Below are 19,337 nucleotides of genomic sequence, written 5' to 3'. Positions count from 1 at the left end.
ATGTACTGTGACATACTGAAGCAGAGCAAGATCTCCTCCCTTTGGAGACTGGGCCATATATTCTAACATGATAAGGATCCCAAACACACCTCCAAGATGACCACTGCCTTGCTAAAGTAGCTGAAGGTAAAGGTGATGGACCGGCCGAGCATGTCTCCAGACCTAAACCCTATTGAGCATCTGTGGGGCATCCTCAAATGGAAGGTGGAGGAGCGCAAGGTCTCTAACATCCACCAGCTCTGTGATGTCATCATAGAGTGGAAGAGGACTCCAGTGGCAAAGTGAGAAGCTCTGGTGAACTCCATGCCCAAGAGGGTTAAGGCAGTGCTGGAAAATAATGGTGGCCACACAAAATATGGACACTTTGGGCCCAATTTGGAAATTTTTACTAAGGGGTGTACTCACTTTTGTTGTCAGCGCTTTAGACATTAATGACTGTGTGTTGAGTTATTTTGAGGGGACTGCAAATTTACACTGTTATACAAGCTGTACACTCACTACTTTACATTGTAGCAGAGTGTAATTCTTTCAGTGTTGTCACATGAAAAGATATTAATTCACTGTTGTCACACAACTGGGTGGGCTCAGTGCGCAGTACTCTGCGCCCCAAGCCCACCATTTTTTAAAGCCAATTAGAGCCTCTGGTTTGCTTCTAAAAAACAAACAAAAATCATTGGAATGTATGGGTCCGGCACCCTGCATGTAGATTAGGGTCTGGACGCATGGATTAGGCCCCGTACACACGACCGGATCTGTCTGCTGGGATTTATCCGCGGATCAGTTCCAGCAGACACATCCGGTCGTGTGTATGGCCTAGAGGACATTTTTCGGCGGACATTTGTCCAGCCGACCGGTTTTCAAGCGGATAAAAATTTCTTAGCATGCTAAGAAATCTATCCGCTGGAAACCTGTCCGTCGGACGTGTTCGGTCGTCTGTACAGACTCACCGGACACGTCCGACCGTCCGCCATCCCTCGCATGCGTCGTACTGATTCAACGTGTGCGTGGAAGCTTTGAACTTCCAGGGCCGCCCAAGTCGCCACGTCATCGTCGCGGCGACGGCGCGGCCACGCCCCGCTTATTGTTTACAACCATCAGGCAGAAATCTCCGGGCGGACATGTCCGCTGAAAACGGTCCGGCGGACCGTTTCCAGCGGATTATCCGCCCGTGTGTACGGGGCCTTAGGAGCAGCCTGTCCTACGGCCCGTCCCCTGACCTCTGTAGTTATATCCACTGTGGAGCAATTAATTGTCAAGTTCACAGTTCTTCAAACAGAAAAGTCGATCAAGTCTGATCTCAATGCTTTGCTATCTCCCTCTGTGTTTGCATTAGTGATTAGCAGGTTGAAGGACTGCCAAGCCACTGTTAGAAGTCACTATTTTCACTAGTTAGTGAGTTGCTCATATGTGCGTTTTTGTGTATTGTCATGCTTCACGCATAAGGCAGCTCATTCATTGCAAACGCGGAAAAAAAGCTCAAATCTCTTTTTGAGATTTCTGCATTGTTTAACTGCATGTTTTTTATGTTTTTGTCTCGTGCGTTTTTGTTTCTGTGTGTCTTGCTTTCCACGTTTGGGGTGTCATTAACAATGCGTGGCACTGCAAGCAAAAAACAATTTTTTTTGCGCACATTCACAAGCTACATGAAAAGCAGCCAAAGTGTGAAAGCAGCCAAAGAATGGAGCTGAGAAATAAGAAATTAAAAGGAGATTCTGCTGCAAAATTTTGGGGATGATTTACATAACAGTGACTGTAGCTACAGAGATCAGTGAAGGTTTGTTTCAAAGTTTATTTGCTGTTTAAAAATATGGAAATGTCTGTATTTTAAAAGCCTAAAGGCCTGAACTAAAGATCCATGCTGTTTATAAACTTACTTTATTTCTGTAATGTTGACATCTTTGTATCCAGGGATGCTGGAATATGTTGATCTCATCTGCATGGAGAGACATGAGAGGTAATTCATTATTTTTTAATGCTGGTCCTAAGATAAGTGATGTCTGTCAGAAGTTCTGATCACTCACGTTGGTTTTAAACTGAGCCTCGAAATCTTTATATTCTTCTGTTGTGGGGTCTTTTAGATCCTCTGTATACACTTTGTTCATGATTCTTAGCTCAACAGTCACAGAGGTGTCAACAGACTTAACTACAAGAAAGAGATAGAATAAATGTTATGGAATTTTCACAGATGTACAGTCTATGCTTAAAGTGCATCTAAAAGCAACTGTTTTCTTGAGCTTTGGATAGAGTAGGTAAAAGTTATTATTATTGTTATACAGCATTTATATAGCGCCAATAGTTTCAGAAGCACTTTACAATATAAAGGGAGACAATACAACAACAATACAATTCAATACAAGAGGGATAGGAGGGCCCTGCTCCTGGAAACTTACAATCAAACTTCTGTCATGTATTTTTTGCAACTGTCTAAGATAGGGTTGCTAATTTTTCTTCAAGCCAAACCTGAACACTTTAGCCCCTTCATGGCTATTTTGTTATTTTTGTAAGGGGGAGCGCTGTGGACTGGGTGTAAAGGGGAACTCTGATGTAAGAGGGTTTCTGCTCACCAAAACCCCCCCACTTACATCAGAGTTCCCAGCATTCCCCCTTAAATCAGGGTTCCCAAAGCCCCCCTTACACCACTACCCTTCTGTTTGGACAGACACAGAAGGGTAGTGGTGGGAGGAGGAGGAGTAGATCGAGTCCTCTCTCCTCTTCCTTCCGCAAGGTGGACTGAGCTGCCTCTGGTCCATGTGCACACATATGCACTAGGTGGTTGTGGCACACTTGTTACTTGGGGAGCCAAAGTCTGATCTGAATAATGTGTCCGGGTTTCAGGCAATCTAAAATCGGACACATAACTCAAAACCTGGACTGTCCGGGTGAATCCGAGACAGGTGGCAACCCTAGTTTAAGAGGGGATCTCCTTCACTTGGAAGAGATGTCCTCTTTCTTTTTGTGGTCTTAAAGCTAAGCTCCACCCTAAAGTGGAACTCCTGCTGATCGGAACCCTCCCCCCCTCTGGTGTCACATTTGACACCTTTCAGGGGGGAGGGGGGTGCAGATACCTGTCTAAAGACAGGTATTTGCACCCACTTCCGGCCATAGTCTGCGGGAAGACTGCGGGCAGGACGTCGCCTCCTGTCCTCCCCCCCGTTGTGCTCTGGGAACACTCAGCTCCCAGAGCACAGCGGGAGCCAATCAGCAGGCGCAGCGCAACTCGCGCATGCGCCGTAGGGAACCAGGCAGTGAAGCCGGAGCGCTTCACTTCCTGGTTCCCTCACCGAGGATGGCGGGGGGGCAGCAGAGTGATGAGCGATCGCTCGTCCTCTGCTGCGGACGGCGCTGGACTCCAGGACAGGTAAGTGTGCCGATATTAAAAGTCAGCAGCTGCAGTATTTGTAGCTGCTGACTTTTAATATTTTTTTTTCAGCGGACATCCTCTTTAACAATAAAGAAGGAGGAGAAATATCCCTAATTGGATACAGACAGCAAAAACAAATGCAAAAACAAAAACAAAACAAAAAAGGGGAAAAACAAAACAAAAATCTGACAAGGAGATTAATCATTTCATACGCTATCCAAAACTAAAAAAGTTATGGCTTTTAATATAATTTGAAGCCTAACTCCAGCTTTGCTATCACTTTAAATAGTGTGGAGTCACCTCTATCAGATCATCCCCAGAGCTATTACCTTTTTGTACCGCCTCTCCCTCCCTTTGGATTGTAAGCTCCATAAGCAGGGCCCTCCTATTCCTTCTGTATTAAACTGTATTGTAATTGTACTGTCCCCCCTCTGCATTGTAAAGCGCTGCGTAAACTGTTTGCACTATATTTTATTGACTGAACTAGGTGGACTTGTGTCTTTTTTCAATCAGACTAACTATGTAACTATATATATATATATATATATATATATATATATATATATATATATATATATATATATATATATATATATATATATATATATATATATATAAAAATAAATCCTGTATAATAATAATAATATTAATAATAAATGTGGCCTCTGTCAAGGCTGTATAAACTGTATGTGGACTTCCCATCTGCTGCCAGGACAAAATTGAGTCAGACAGAGCACTGCTCAGACATTCACAAGAAGCCTTGTATGTTTACGAATGAATACAAGGCCTTCTTTGATTGGCTGAGATGGACAGGTGGTAGGATGATGTCACCTCTTCCATTCAGAGAAAACCTTGTATTCATTGATAAAATACAAGGCTTCCTATGAATGGCTGAACAGCACACAGCCCATCTTGATTTTGTTCTGGTAATGGGATGGGAAGTTCCCGCACCATTGCCGGAACGCAGCGTTGTATACTGGGGGCCGGATTCATGTATGCTGGGGGCCTGCTTAATATTGTGCGGGCGTAACGTATCTACGATACGTTATGCCGCTGTAAATTATGGCGCAAGTTCCGTATTCAGAAAGAACTTGCGCCCTAAGTTACGGCGGCGTAACGTATGTGCTCCGGCGTAAGCCCGCCTAATTCAAATTTGGATGATGTGGGCGTGTTTTATTTAAATTTAGTGTGACCCCACGTATTTGCCATTTCTTATGAAAGGTGCATGCGCCGTTTGTAAAAGAATCCCAGTGCGCATGCTCGAAATTCCGTCGCAAATCGTCAATGCTTTAGACGTGAATGTAACTTACGTACAGCCTTATTCACGAACGACTTACGCAAACGACGTAAAAATTTCAAAATTCAACGCGGGAACGACGTCCATACTTAACATTGTGTTACCTGAATCCGGCCCTATATGTACTGTACTACAGCTTAATTTGCTGGTCCTCATCCTATGTGTGCACTACGCAGGGCCGATCCTAGGCAGGGTGCACAGGGTGCATTGCACCCAGGCGCCTGCAGAGGTGGGGGCGCCGAACATCTAACAGACTCTCTAACAGAAGCCCTTTCTGTGTCCATCACAGAGGTCCCCCTTCAGGTCCCAATAAAGTACTCTGCTTCTTTTCCTGTATTTTGTTTATTGTTAACAGATCATGTAAGGATCCCAGGTTAATGAAGAGTTTGTGGGGGAGCATCTCTGTGGTTGAGTCATTGCCATAGAAACATTTATAAAGGGGAGGAGTTGGTAAAATGACGACGCCCATGTGGGGGCGCCAGAAATATTTCTGCACGCAGGCGCCTGTGACCCTAGGATCGGCCCTGGCACTGCGAGAAGTCAGGTGTGAAGATAACGAGAGAGAGGAAACTATCAGTGACGGCTCTGAGCTGTCGCTCAGATCACACCATTGCTGTTTTCACCCTATGTCTGAGGTGGATCAAGCATGACCAGAACATATGACAACCTGCCATGCAGTCCATTGGCAACAGCACCTGAAAAACCCACATCATAGAAAAAGGCGGACTTCTCCTTGCTTCTCATCTGGGATCTCAAACCCTACTATATCTTCAGTCTTCTCAAAAACCTGCACTAAAAGAAATGAAGGTATAGCAACAGGTGTCACAAGTACTTGCAGCCAATCTGTTAGCAGTGCACCACCAGTTGATTTTAGCAGGCAAATTTCCCTACCCCAGTTGCTGAACCGTAAAAAGAAATTTGGTCCCAGCCATCCACATGCTCATTGTCCAAATGCAAGCTTGGCCACAGGGCCGATCCTAGGGTCACAGACGCCTGGGTGCAGAAATGTTGCTGGCACCCCCACATGGGCGTGGTCATTTTAATAACTCCTCCCCTTTACAAATGTTTCAATGGCTATGACTCAAACACAGAGATGCTCCCCTAAGAAGTCTCCATTAGTGTCCCCCAGCAGGTGTCCCACATCAGAGCCCCCCCAGCAGGTGTCCACCATCAGAGCCCCCCCAGCAGGTGTCCCCCCATCAGAGCTCCCCCTCACAGCAGGTGTCCCCCATCAGAGCCACCCACAGCAGGTGTCCCCCATCAGAGCCACCCACAGCAGGTGTCCCCCATCAGAGCCCCCCACTTCAGGTGTCCCCATATATCAGTACCTGTCCAATAGATCCCTGTAGCCCAGGCGCGCTGGAAGCAGAAGCACATTACAGGGGGCACACATGGCATCTTTGGTTACTAGGAGGGTGGCACTCATGGAGCATTTCTGGGAGTGCACAGGATGATTGGTAGCAGCTCCGGCCAATCCAGAAGCCTCTCATCACACCGCCTATGGGAGAAGAGCTGACACACGCAGAGGGGGCGGGGCAGACAGGAGACTCCTCCACGTGCACTGGACAGAGTTAATTAGTGGAGCCTAGTACCGGAATGTGTTCCGGTACTAGGCTACGCTGCGGTACCCAGCCCAGATTCCGGGGACAGCGGGAGGTATGCGCTCTTGTCAGTTGCCAGCGGAGAGAGCAAGCGGGATGGGGAAACGCAGCACCCGCTACATGCGCTCCGCCTCTGGACACAGACAAGGAGGAGGGAGGAGAGCACTTTGGAGCTTTGGCGCCCCCACCTCTGTGGCGCCTGAGTGCGGAGCACCCCGTGCACCCTGCCTAGGATCGACCCTGCTTGACCAAATTGCTAGCACTGCAACTGCTGCTTTTTTCATCTGGTAAACTCTGCCCCCTTTTGTGAATTTGTGGAATGTGCTGTACTACAGTGGCAGGTTCCAAAATGGCATTTATTTTCGCGTAAGGCTGTTCCGGCTCCCTATCGCCATGTGGTAGGCAATGTTTTTAACTCGTTGGACATGGCGGTCAACAGCAAGGTTCATATTACCGCTGACTCATGGTCTAGCAGGCATGGGCAGGTACGTTACCTATACTTCACGGCACACTGGGTAACTCTGCTGGCAGCTGGGAAGGATGCAGGACATGGTTCAGTGTTGTTGGAACTTGTTCCACCACCATGGTTCCAAAAAGCTCTGCTACAGCTCTCTGCTCCACCCCCTCCTCTTCTTCCTCTATGACCTCTTCTTCAGAATTGTCCTCTTAACCAGCAGTGCTGTGTAAGCATGGCTATGCAAGCATTCAGGCTAAAAGATGCCATGCAGTGCTTTAGTTAGTCTGCCTAGGGGACAGGAGCCACACTGGGGCAGAGATTCTGTCAGCTCTGCAGACTCAGAGGTGGTTGATGCCACGCCAGCTTGAGCCAGGAATGGTTGTATGCAACAATGGCACCTACCTTCTCTCCGCCCTCCGACAGGGACACTTGACCTATGTTCCATGTTTGGCACACGTCCTGAATTTGGTGGTGCAGCGTTTCTTGATCAGGTACCCAGGCTTACTAGATCTTACTAGATCTCCTGAGGCAGACCAGAAAATTCTTTGGTTATTTCCGCCAGTCATACAATGCCAGTGCACGGCTGGCTGACATTCAAAGAGAATGCAACCTGCTCACCAACCACCTCATTTGTGACTTGCCCACCAGGTGGAACTCAACATTGGCAATGCTGCAGTGACTGCACACACAGCAGAAGGCCATCAATGAGTACCAGTGCAAGTATGGCACCAGGACAGGGTCAGGGGAGCATGACTTCTTTTCGCCATGCCATTAGCTGCTGATCAAGGTCCTGTCACAATTTGATGAGGCCACAAGGATGGTGAGCAGCAACAATGCATGCATCAGTGACACTGTCTTATTAGTCTGCCTGCTGGAGTACATGCTTCATGGAATCATGGACAGGGCACTTGAGGCAGAACAGCGGGAGGAAGAGGAGGACTTCCTTTCCTCTCAAGGTCCCCTTTATGCAGACAGAATTCCTGAGGGGGTGCCAAACACACAGGAAGAAGAGGAGGAGTATTGTGTCAGCATGGATGTAGAGGATAACACGCAGCAGTCTTAAAGTGATGGTTTTCAGTCCCCAGAAACCCAAGGAGTCGTACATGGCTGGGAGGAGGTAGTTCCGAATAATGTGATCCCTAGTGACCCAGAGGACTCAGAATAGAATACTTTTGAAAACTTACGCTGAATGGCCTCCCTGATTCTACAAAGCCAGCCTAAGGATCCTAAGATTCATGGTATCAAGGAGAAGGATCATTACTAGCTGGCAACCCTTCTAGATCCACGTTAGAGGGAGCAGAGGATGAAACATCTTCCGGAGGCCTTGAAGAAAAGTTTGTGTAACGCCTTTCCAGACCCTGAGAGGTTACTATTTCCCGGTGCTGGACAACATTTTTCTGAGGATTCATTCGGTCAGAGGAAGAGCAGTGGAGAAGGTGGCTGGCTGACGGATGCCTTTAAACTATTTTTCAGACCTCAGCACCAAGGTATGATAGGTTCAAGCAATCATCGCACCATTATATGGTGCAGGAATATCTAGGGGCAAGAGCAGACTTGGAGACCTTTACAACAGAGTATCCACTGGGTTACTGGGTCTTGAGGATGGACCACTGTCCAGAACTTGCTCAATATGCAATCGCGCTACTGGCCTGTCCTGCATCCAGTGTGCTTTCCAAACACACATTCAGTGCTTCTGGAGGGTTTGTAACTGATCAAAGAGTGCACCTGTCCAGACTCTGTTGATAGGCCCGCATTTATAAAAATGAATCAGTCCTGAATCAGCAGCTATAAAGCACCTGAAGCTGATGTAACTGATTGGATTTGCTATGGATCTGGGATCCCTTGAAGACTGTTTATGTTTCCTATCCTATTCCTCCTGAATCTTGATGATGCTAGCTTCCAACAATATTTTTGGTGTAAGGCACCACCAACACCCAGAGGCATGTAATTTTTTTATAATATTTAACAGCAGGGCCCATTCCTGTGCCCAACAAGAGTAACTGTGAGGGGTTACAGAGTTCTGGTACCACCAACACCCAATGCCCAATTTTTCTGCCCCTGTTTATCAGGGGCATGTAATTTTAATTTTTGAAATACTATTTAACAACAGGGCCCATTCCTGCACCCAACAAGAGTAACTGTGAGAGGTACAGTGTTTTGGCACCACCAACACCTAAGGTCCATTTTTTCTGCAGACTATATAGTGCAGTTCGTATAGTATATATACTGCAGTTCAGAGTATATAGTGCAGTCTGTATAGTATATATATTGCAGTTCAGAGTATATTGTGTAATCAGTGTAGTGTATAAAATATATAGTGTTCAATATATAATATAGTATATTGAAGTGGTTAAGGGGAGCCCTATGACAGAATTAAGAAAAAAAACAGCACACCCCCCCCCCCCCCCCAGTCCATACCAGGCCCTTTGGGTCTGGTATCGATTTTAAAGGGAACTCCATGCCAAAATAAAAAAAAATGGTGTGGGGCGCCCCAAAATCCATACCAAGCCCTTTGGGTCTGCCATAAGTTTTAAGGAAAACTCCATGGCAAATTAAGAAATAAAATTGGCGTGGGGTCCCCCACGCCAATTTTTTATATCTAAACATTGGTGTTCAGCTGCAGGACGTCCCTCCCGGGACCCACCCTTAATTGTTTAATTATTCTTTCCACCTAGCGCGGATTCCCTCACCCCATACTCCTTCCCTATACCAATACTTTATACAGCACATACGTGTGCTGTGTAAAGTTAAGGCACCCAAAACGACGACTAACTTTGCGACGGGAAACTAGACTAGCAGCGACGTAGCGAATTACACCTGTCGGATCTTAGGGCTATCTATGCGTAACTGATTCTATGAATCAGTCGCATAGATACTCTGAGAGATACAACGGAGTATCTGAGATACTCCGTCGTATCTCCTTTGTGAATCTGTGCCCTTGTTTGGTGAATAGGTAGGGGTAAAATGTACCCGATACCCATTCACATGGGGGGGGCAGGATCTGGAAACCACCTTGTTAAAAGGGGGTTCCAGATTCCAAGAAGCCCCCTGCCCACAGACCCCCATAACTACTGGGCAAGGGTTGTGGGGATGTGGCCCTTGTCCCCATCAACATGGGGACAAGGTGCTTTGGGGGGCATGTGGCCTGGTACAGTTCAGGTACAGTTCAGGAGGGGGGAGACCTGTGGCCCGCTAGGTTGCATGCTCAGATAAGGGTTTGGAATTGATTTGGGGGGGGACCCCACGGCATTTTTTCATTTATTTTTTATGTATATTGCTGGCATCTGGCAATACATTACATCCACAAGCAATTTTAAATGACATTTTTTCCTTTCGAAATTTCATTTTGCTGAAGTACTGTTATAAACATGGGAAAGATGCGCTATTTTACAGGCATACTATGGGGACCCCCCAGGCACGATATTTAACCACTTCCCGATGGCCGTACGACTATATACGGCCGCAGGGTGGTTCTACTTCTCTGGGGTGCCGTGTTTTTACGGCCGCCCCTTTCCGTGTTCCCCGTACGCGCTCCCGAGCGCGCAGCGGGGAACTTCTGTGCTGGCCGTGTCCCTTGGACACAGCCAATCACAGATCGCTGGGGAACGGCCAATCGGAGTGGCCGTTTGCTAGGCGATCTGTGCAGCCAATGAGAGATGATCTCATATGTAAACATATGAGATCATTTCTCATTGCCGGCTCTCACACTGACAGCGTCCTGTCAGGGAGAGAGGAGACCGATCTGTGTCTCTTGTACATAGGGACACAGATCGGTCACCCCCCCAGTCACCCCCCTTCCCCCACAGTTATAACACTATATAGGGAATACATTTAACCCCTTCCTCACCCCCTAGTGTTAACCCCTTCCCTGCCAGTCACATTTATACAGTAATTAGTGCATATTTATAGCACTGATCGCAGTATAAATGTGAATGGTGCCAAAAAAGTGTCCGATGTGTCCGCCATAATGTCGCAGTCGCAATAAAAATCGCAGATCGACGCCATTACTAATAAAAAAAAATAATAAAAAATAATAATTATGTCCCTTATTTTGTAGGCACTATAACTTTTGCGCAAACCAGTCGCTTATTGCGATTTTTTTTTTTTTTTTACTAAAAATATGTAGAATACGTATCGGCCTAGACTGAGGAAAAAAAAAAAAAGAATTGAGCTATTTATTATAGCAACAAGTAAAATATGTATATATTTTTTTTTCAAAATTGTCTCTCTATTTTTGTTTATAGCGCAAAAAATAAAAACCGCAGAGGTGATCAAATACCACCAAAAGAAAGCTCCATTTGTGGGAAAAAAAGGACACCAATTGTGTTTGCGAGCCACGTTGCACGACCGCGCAATTGTCAGTTAAAGCGACGCAGTGCCGAATCTCAAAAAGTCCTCTGGTCAGGAAGGGGGTTTAAGTGCCCAGTAAGGAAGTGGTTAAAGGAGTATTTATTTATTTTTGTTTCACTTTTATGCCGCGTACACACGATCATTTTTCGGCATGAAAAAAAAAAAACGACGTTTTTAAAAACGTAATTTAAAATGAATGTGTGTGGGCTACACATCATGTTTCGGCTTCTGAAAAACGTAAAAAAAAAATTTGAACATGCTGCATTTTTTAACGTCGTTTTAAAAAAATGCGTTTTTCGGGTTGTAAAAAATGATCGTGTGTGGGCTAAAACGACGTTTTAAACCCGCGTATGCTCAGAAGCAAGTTATGAGACGGGAGCGCACGTTCTGGTAAAACTACCGTTCATAATGGAGTACAGCGCAGTAAGCACATTCATCACGCTGTAACAGACAGAAAAGCGCGAACCGTCTTTTACTAACACGGAATCAGCTAAAGTAGCCCAAAGGCGAATAGAACTTCCCCTTTAGAGTGCCGTCGTACGTATTGTACGTCACCGCGCTTTGTTCATCATTTTTTAAAAACGATGGTGTGTGGGCAACGTCGTTTTTAATGATGAAGTTGAAAAAACTTCATTTTTTGGACATGCTGAAAAACAAAGTTTTTTTTCATGACGAAAAATGATCGGGTGTACGCGGCATAAGCATTATTAAAATCACTGCTTCTGAAAAAACTGTTGTTTTTAAAACTTTTTTTGCATTGATTCATGTCCCCTGGGGCAGTACCCTGGTCCCCATACACTTGTTATGGCAATAACTTGCATATAAGCCTTTACAATTAACACTTTTGATTTTTCATGTTTGTGTCTTATAGACTTTAACAGTGTTTTCGCATGTTTGCACACATTTTTTGCCTGTTTGCGGTGTTCTGGTGCAGTGTTCGGCTCATCCCTATTAACCACTTGAGATCCGCGCTATAGACGAAATACGTCCGCAGCGCGGCTCTCAAGTGCCAAGTGGCCGTTTAAAAACGGCCTTTATGTGCATTACCCGCGCGCGCCACTGGGTGGCGCGCGGCGGGTAAAAACTGTCCCGACGCATCGCCGAAGACCCGATGCGTGTACCTGGCGGCCGCGATGTCCGCCAGGTACACGCGATCGTCGGTGACACGGTAGGTGACAGCAGGAACGTGGAGCTCTGTGTGTAAACACAGAGCTCCACGTGCTGTGAGAGGAGAGGAGACCGATCTGTGTCCCTTGTACATAGAGACACAGCATCGGTCCCCTCCCCCAGTCACCCCCCTCCCCCCACACAGTTATAACACACCCAGGCTACACAGTTAACCCCTTCCTCACCCCCTAGTGTTAACCCCTTCACTGCCAGTCACATTTATACAGTAATTAGTGCATTTTTATATCACTGATCGCCGTATAAATGTGAATGGCGCCAAATTTGTGTCAAAAGTGTCCGATACGTCCGCCGCAATATCCCAGTCCCAATAAAAATCGCAGATCGCCGCCATTACTAGTAAAAAAAAAAATAATAAAAAAAATCATAATTCTGTTCCCCATTTTGTAGGCGCTATAACTTTTGCGCAAACCAGTCGCTTATTGTGATTTTTTTTTTTTTTTTACAAAAATACGTCGAAAAATACGTATCGGCCTTAACTGAGAAAAAAAATAGTTTTTTAAAAAAAAATTGGGATATTTATTATAGCAACAAGTAAAAAAAATATATTTTTTTTTTAAATTGTTGCTCTTTTTTTCTTTATAGCGCAAAAAATAAAAACCGCAGAGGTGATCAAATACCACCAAAAGAAAGCTCTATTTGTGGGGAAAAAAGGACGCCAATTTTGTTTGGGAGCCACATCGCACGACCGCGCAATTGTCAGTTAAAGCGACGCAGTGCCGGACGCTGAGATTTCGCCTGGGAACGAAGGGGGTTTATGTGCCCAGTAAGCAAGTGGTTAAGGACGCCACCGCCGGCTTCCCGGACCCGCTCCTTAACAACCAGCTATTCACTGCACCCTGATTGGGAAAAGCTTTGCCCCAACTCTAGCGACTACTTGTTACAGAATTCAAGGAAGGAAATGTGTGGGGATCTTTATAAAGTGAGTTTAAAACCTTAAAGACTATTCAGATTAGTAAGAGTGGCTGGAAATAATTGGGATTTAATGTAAAAATAAATAAATGATTTTACATTTTGACCAGAGATAAGTAAAATTCAGACACTCACCAGGTGGAGATCTATCTATGATATTCTCACAGTAAGTCCCGTAGAACATTTCTAGACAAATACACTTGTTTTCATCATGGGTACCTCCATTTTTGCAGTCTGTGGAAAAGAATTTAAAAGTCAGAAAAGGCAAATAAGTGAACATTTATCATACGGTTATTGAACTCCAGAAAAGGTTTTACATACATAAATAAAATCTGCTCATTGTATGAACTTCTTTCAGTGGTCAAATGTTTGCCTGATCTTCCTTACAGCTACATTCCCAGCCAGCTTGTTCTGTTGAAAAACAACAAACTTACTGGCTGGATCACCAGATGAAAATAGAAGAAAGAAAGCCTAGGGGGCGTGGCTTGATGGAGACGACATAGAGAAGGAGAGATGGAGAAGCATAGAGGAGCTCTGCACACCCACGGTCACACATACTCCTTTCGAGCTGTTTTCCACTAACGATGGGCAGATCGGATAAGTCCATACCTGGTCCCAAACAGTACCGCTCGTCATCCACACCAGGGACCCGCGGTATCCCGGTGCTATTCCAGTCTCAGACACATCAGACCTCCGGTAGGTCTGCTGCATTCAGGATGGTGCTGACGGGACATGAGGCCGAGTATAGTGAGGACTCCCTGTCTGCATCAGAGGACATGGTAAGGGACACTGTTCCAACAGATCACCCATTTCAATGGTCAGAAATTACACAAATCGCAGCAGATATAAAAAAAAAACACACATTCTCTAAGACCATCACTGAACTAAAAGCAGATATACTGTCCAGGGCTGTACTGGGAATAAAACAACAGCCCTGTAAATAATTTTATACCAGCCCCATAGCAGCATTTTACCAGCCCAACAGCATAACATCATTATTTTCTTGTTCATAGAAGGGAAAACCATGCTTTTTAAAGCATATTGAAAGAATGTATTATACTTACCAGTGCCCATCATTGCAGCCTCCCCAGTGCCCATCAATGCAGCCTCACCAGTGCTCATCAATGCAGCCTCACCAGAGCCCATCAATGCAGTCTCACCAGTGCCCCATAGTGCAGCCTGATCATATATAGTGCACACGGTGTATAGGGACATACAGTGTAAAACATTGTTGTATTTCCCCACCTAGGGCAAATACAATCGAGTGCATAGGTCTGAAGGCTCCGTAAATAAATGCACATTTTTTTTAACGAGAGAGATAAAAAAATCCAGCACCTTAATTCTTCCGCCCCACTGCCGTTCTCCCTCTGCATATGACTCTGCACTGTCCGCAGGTATCAGTCTAGTAGGCAGCGCCAGATCGAAAGAGGAATACCGTGCCTACATTCTTCTGGCTCACGGACATTCTCCCTCTGCCCTTAGGCATGTCACTCCGCAGGAGTCAGTTCAGTGGGCGGTGCCGCATCTGGAAGAGGAGCCTTTGCATTGGAAAAGGCGTCTGCCGCCACTGTTCTTCACAGTGGCGTCACTAGGGTTGGTGTCACCTGGTGCGGTAAAATATGGTGTCACCCCCCCCCCCCCCCCAATAACATTTTTCAAATATTTTTTACCCTACTGTTTGCTCTCTGTTCTCCTTTCTTCCCCTTTTCTCTCTCTCCCTATCCATCTTTCTTGTTCGTTCTATCCCTTCTTCTTTCTCTCCATTTTTCTCTGTCCCCTCCCCCCACATCTCTTTCTCCAGGACCGAATTCACATCTCAGGAGCCTATAGGCCAGGGGCGTACCGCATTTGGCACCCGGGCCGGATCCAATATCTGGCACCCCCCCCCCACACGTTAAAATGTAAAAACACCCCACTGTGCCCCCTGCATACCTCTGCATCCTTCAATATCTTTTTGTTACTACTGTGTACCCCTCTCCACAACTGCATCACTGGACCCCTTTACATTACACAGCCCCCTGCATCACTGGACCCCTTTAAAATTACACAGTACCCTGCATCACTGCACCCCTTTACATTACACAGCACCCTGCATCACAGGACCCCTTTACATCTCATAGCCCCCTGCACCTTTGGACCCTTTTACATTACACAGCCCCCTGCACCACTGGACCCCTTTACATCACATAGCCCCCTGCACCTCTGGACCCCTTTACATTACACAGCCCCCTGCACCTCTGGACCCATTTACGTTACACAGCACCCTGCACCTCTTTACATTACACAGCCCCCTGCATCACTGGACCCCTTTAAAATTACACAGTACCCTGCATCACTGGACCCCTTTAAAATTACACAGCATCCTGCATCACTGGACCCCTTTACATCTCACAGCCCCCTTCACCTTTAGACCCTTTTACATTACACAGCACCCTGCACCCCTTTACATTACACAGCACCCTGCACCTCTTTACATTACACAGCCCCTGCCCCACTGGACCCCTTTACATCACATAGCCCCCTGCACCTCTGGACCCCTTTACATTACACAGCATCCTGCATCACTGGACCCCTTTACATTACACAGCACCCTGCACCTCTGGACCCCTTTACATTACACAGCACCCTGCATCACTGCACCCCTTTTACATTACACAGCCGCCTGCACCTCTGCACCCCTTTACATCACATAGCCCCCTGCACCTCTGGACCCTTTTACACTACACAGCCCTCTGCACCCCTTTACATTACACAGCACCCTGCATCACTGCACCCCTTTTACATTACACAGCCACCTGCACCTCTGGACCCCTGCATGTTACACAGACCCCCCTTCAGTGCAGACACCCCCTCAGTGCAGACACCCCCCCTCAGTGCAACCCCCCCTCAGTGCAAACCCCCTCGGTGCAACCCCCCAGTGCAAACACCCCCCCTTAGTGCAAACCCCCCTTAGTGAAAACCCCCTCAGTGCAAACACCCCCTTAGTACACCCCCCCCACCCCTTCAGTGAAATCCCCCCAGGTGCAAACACCCCCCTCCCCATTCAGTAACTCAGATCATCGCATGCAGCGCCACGGCACATGGACAGAAGGTCTCCTTGGCCCCTCCCCCTCTGTACACACAAACAGAGAGGAGTGGGCCGTGCCTGTGTTTGCCGACTGCTGGCCAACGCTAACAGCCAGTGGCTGTGAGAGGAGGGGATGGATGGTGCTGCGGTGTCACCGCGCAACCCCCCTCCTCTTGTACCGCGGCGCTCGGCACTCCGATTCCACGGCGCTCATCGCTGCAGTCGCGGGGGGAGCCCCCCCCCACATGTCAGCTAAAAAAAAAATATATATATATTTTTTTTAATCGGGATGGTGTCACCCCTCTAGTGGGTGTCACCCGGGGCGGCCCGCACCCCCTAGCAACGCCTCTGGTTCTTCAAATCACAGAAGCAAGCTCCCCTAACCCAAGTTCCTAGCCCCAGGGCACTGAGAGCAGTTGGCCTACCAGGAAATTTCCCACTATTCCGGTAAGCCAGTCCAGCCCTGAAACTGTCTCTTTCTGACCACATTACACACACCGAGAGATCTGTTGCTAAAACAGACAGAACTGTGACACACTTTGGAAAATGTGGTATTCTCTCATGCAAATCATCTGATTCTCATGAACAGACATCTGGAAGATCTAGATATTAGGGGACAGAGAAAAAACATCAGAGTTAGAAGTATGCCTGAACCTGTAGAGCCTGCACAAATTAAACTGCTGGAACATCCCAAGGATACAGACATAGGTCGGATTCACAAAGCACTTACGCCGATGTATCTCTCGAGATACGCCGCGTAAGTGTAACTATGCGCCGTCGTATCTGTGCGCCGTGCCCACAATCTGAGATATGCCTAAAAATAGGCTTCCTACGACCGACGTAACTTGCCTACGCCGTCGTATCGTGGGCGCATATTTACGCTGGGCGCATTTGCCGCTCCCATTGATTTTCTATGCACATATGCAAATGAGGGAGATACGCCGATTCATGAACGTAGTTGCGCCCGGCGCATAATATACGCGGTTTGCGTAAGTCGTACGTCCGGCGTAAAGTTATTCCCCATATAGGAGGCGCAACTCATGCAAAGGTATGGACCAGGGAACACAAGCCGTTGTATCTTTTGTCGTTTACATTGTACGTGAATATGGCTAGGCGTAGGTTACGTTCACGTCATAGGCAGTGATCCGTCGTATCTTAGGCCCCATACACACGATAGAATCCATCCGCTGAAAAATCTCAGGGAATGGGTTTCAGCGGATAGATCCTATGGTGTGTACACTCCAGCGGATCTTTTTCCGTGGATATTTCTCCCCTGGGATGGATTCCAGCAGATAAATATTTGCTGACATGCTAAACAAATCTATCTGCTGGAATCCATCCCAACGGATGGATCCGCTGGTCTGTATAGACTCACCGGATCCATCCGTCCGAAGGGATCCCCCGCATGCGTCGTAATGATTTAACGCATGCGTGGAATTCCTTATATGACAGCGTCGCGCACGTCGCCGCGTCATAATCGCAGCGACGGCGCGACACGTCATCGCCAGAGGATTTTGGGGCGGATTTCAATGCGATGGTGAGTACAGTCCATCGCATGGATATCCGCTCAAATCCTCGAGAGGATTTATCCGCGGAAACGGTCCGCTGGACCGTATTCGCGGATAAATCCTCTCGTGTGTATGGGGCCTAAGGGAGTAGTTCCGACGTGATTCTGAGCGTTATGGTCGCGGCTCCGGAGGTAGGCTGAAGCCGCGGCCTAGCTCCGGAGCCGCCGCCGTAACATTAGGAAAGGCCGCAGCTTCGGCCTAGCTCCAGAGCCGTGGCAATCCGCGGATCACAGTGTGTTCCGATCCGAAGGGGGTGACCCGTTCGGATCACGGATCAACTGTGATCCGTTGCACCCCTAGTCATAGGTACCTCCATTTTTGCAATCTGTCGAAGAAAATTTAAAAGTCAGAAAAGAAAAATAAATGAACAATTATCATACAACTTCAAAGGGTTGTAAAGGTTTGTTTTTTATTTTCTAAATAGGTTCCTTTAAGCTAGTGCATTGTTGGTTCACTTACCTTTTCCTTCGATTTCCCTTCTAAATGTTTTTTTCTTTGTTTTCTTTGTCTGAATTTCTCACTTCCTGTTCCTCCTCAGTAAGCTGTTCTGGTTGACTAACCCACATGGATGATGGGGGCAAGCTTACTAAGGAGAAACAGGAAGTGAGAAATTCAGACAAAGAAAAAAAAACATTTAGAAGGAAAATCGAAGGAAAAGGTAAGTGAACCAGTGCCAGTAGAACTGGTACCAGTAGTAATCGGTGTGCGCTCCTAGCAGTAGGACATGTGGCTCCTGGCCCCGGATAGGCAGGGTTCTTCCAACTCCCCTGCCACAGCTCCAAGGACCAGCGTTTCTCCCTTCCCCTCCTAAGGGCCTGGTATGCTCCTGGAGGGGGAACCCATGTTGTTTTTTTATTAAAAATTTGGCATTAGGTTCCCCCTCCTGGAGGCGACTTCAAGTCGCGTTGTAAGTCGCCCCAAGTCACGCTAAAGTCGCCCCAAGTCACGCTGTGATTCATACTTAAGTCATGTCCAAGTTGCCTCCCAAAGTCGCGCTGAAAGTCATGTTGCCCCAGTGTCAATGGGCTCTCAGTGTCTCTGTAGTTCAGATGGCATGCTCTTTGATATGTGTGACACCACAGTGTCTACTCACAGGGCATAGTGAGTACGGAGTGACATAATTCAAGGAGGTAAATGCATGGGGCTTTTCATAAAGTAAGTTTACAATGTTGTTCAGATTAATGTGAGTAGGCTAGAAACAACTGAAAATCAATGTAGAAATACATTATTTTCAAAAATATGTGCTCTTTTTCTGTAGAAGTGAACATAGGCCCAGATTCTCGTAGATGGGCGTAAAACTGCGGCGGCGTAACGTATGTCATTTACGTTACGTCGCCGCAAGTTTTACAGGCAAGTGCTTTATTCACAAAGAACTTGCCTGTAAAGTTGCGGCGGCGTAGCGTAAATCCCCCGGCGCAAGCCCGCCTAATTCAAATGAGCCGGGTAGGGGGCGTAGAGCATTTAAATTAGGCGTGTTCCCGCACCGAACGTACTGCGCATGCAATGTCCCTAAAATTTTCCGACATTTACTGCGACATG

This window comes from Rana temporaria, chromosome 3 (assembly GCF_905171775.1).
Source record: "Rana temporaria chromosome 3, aRanTem1.1, whole genome shotgun sequence".
NCBI classification, from domain to species: Eukaryota; Metazoa; Chordata; class Amphibia; order Anura; family Ranidae; genus Rana; species Rana temporaria.
The sequence above is the reverse complement of the archived record's forward strand: the minus strand, read 5'-3'. Positions refer to the sequence as shown.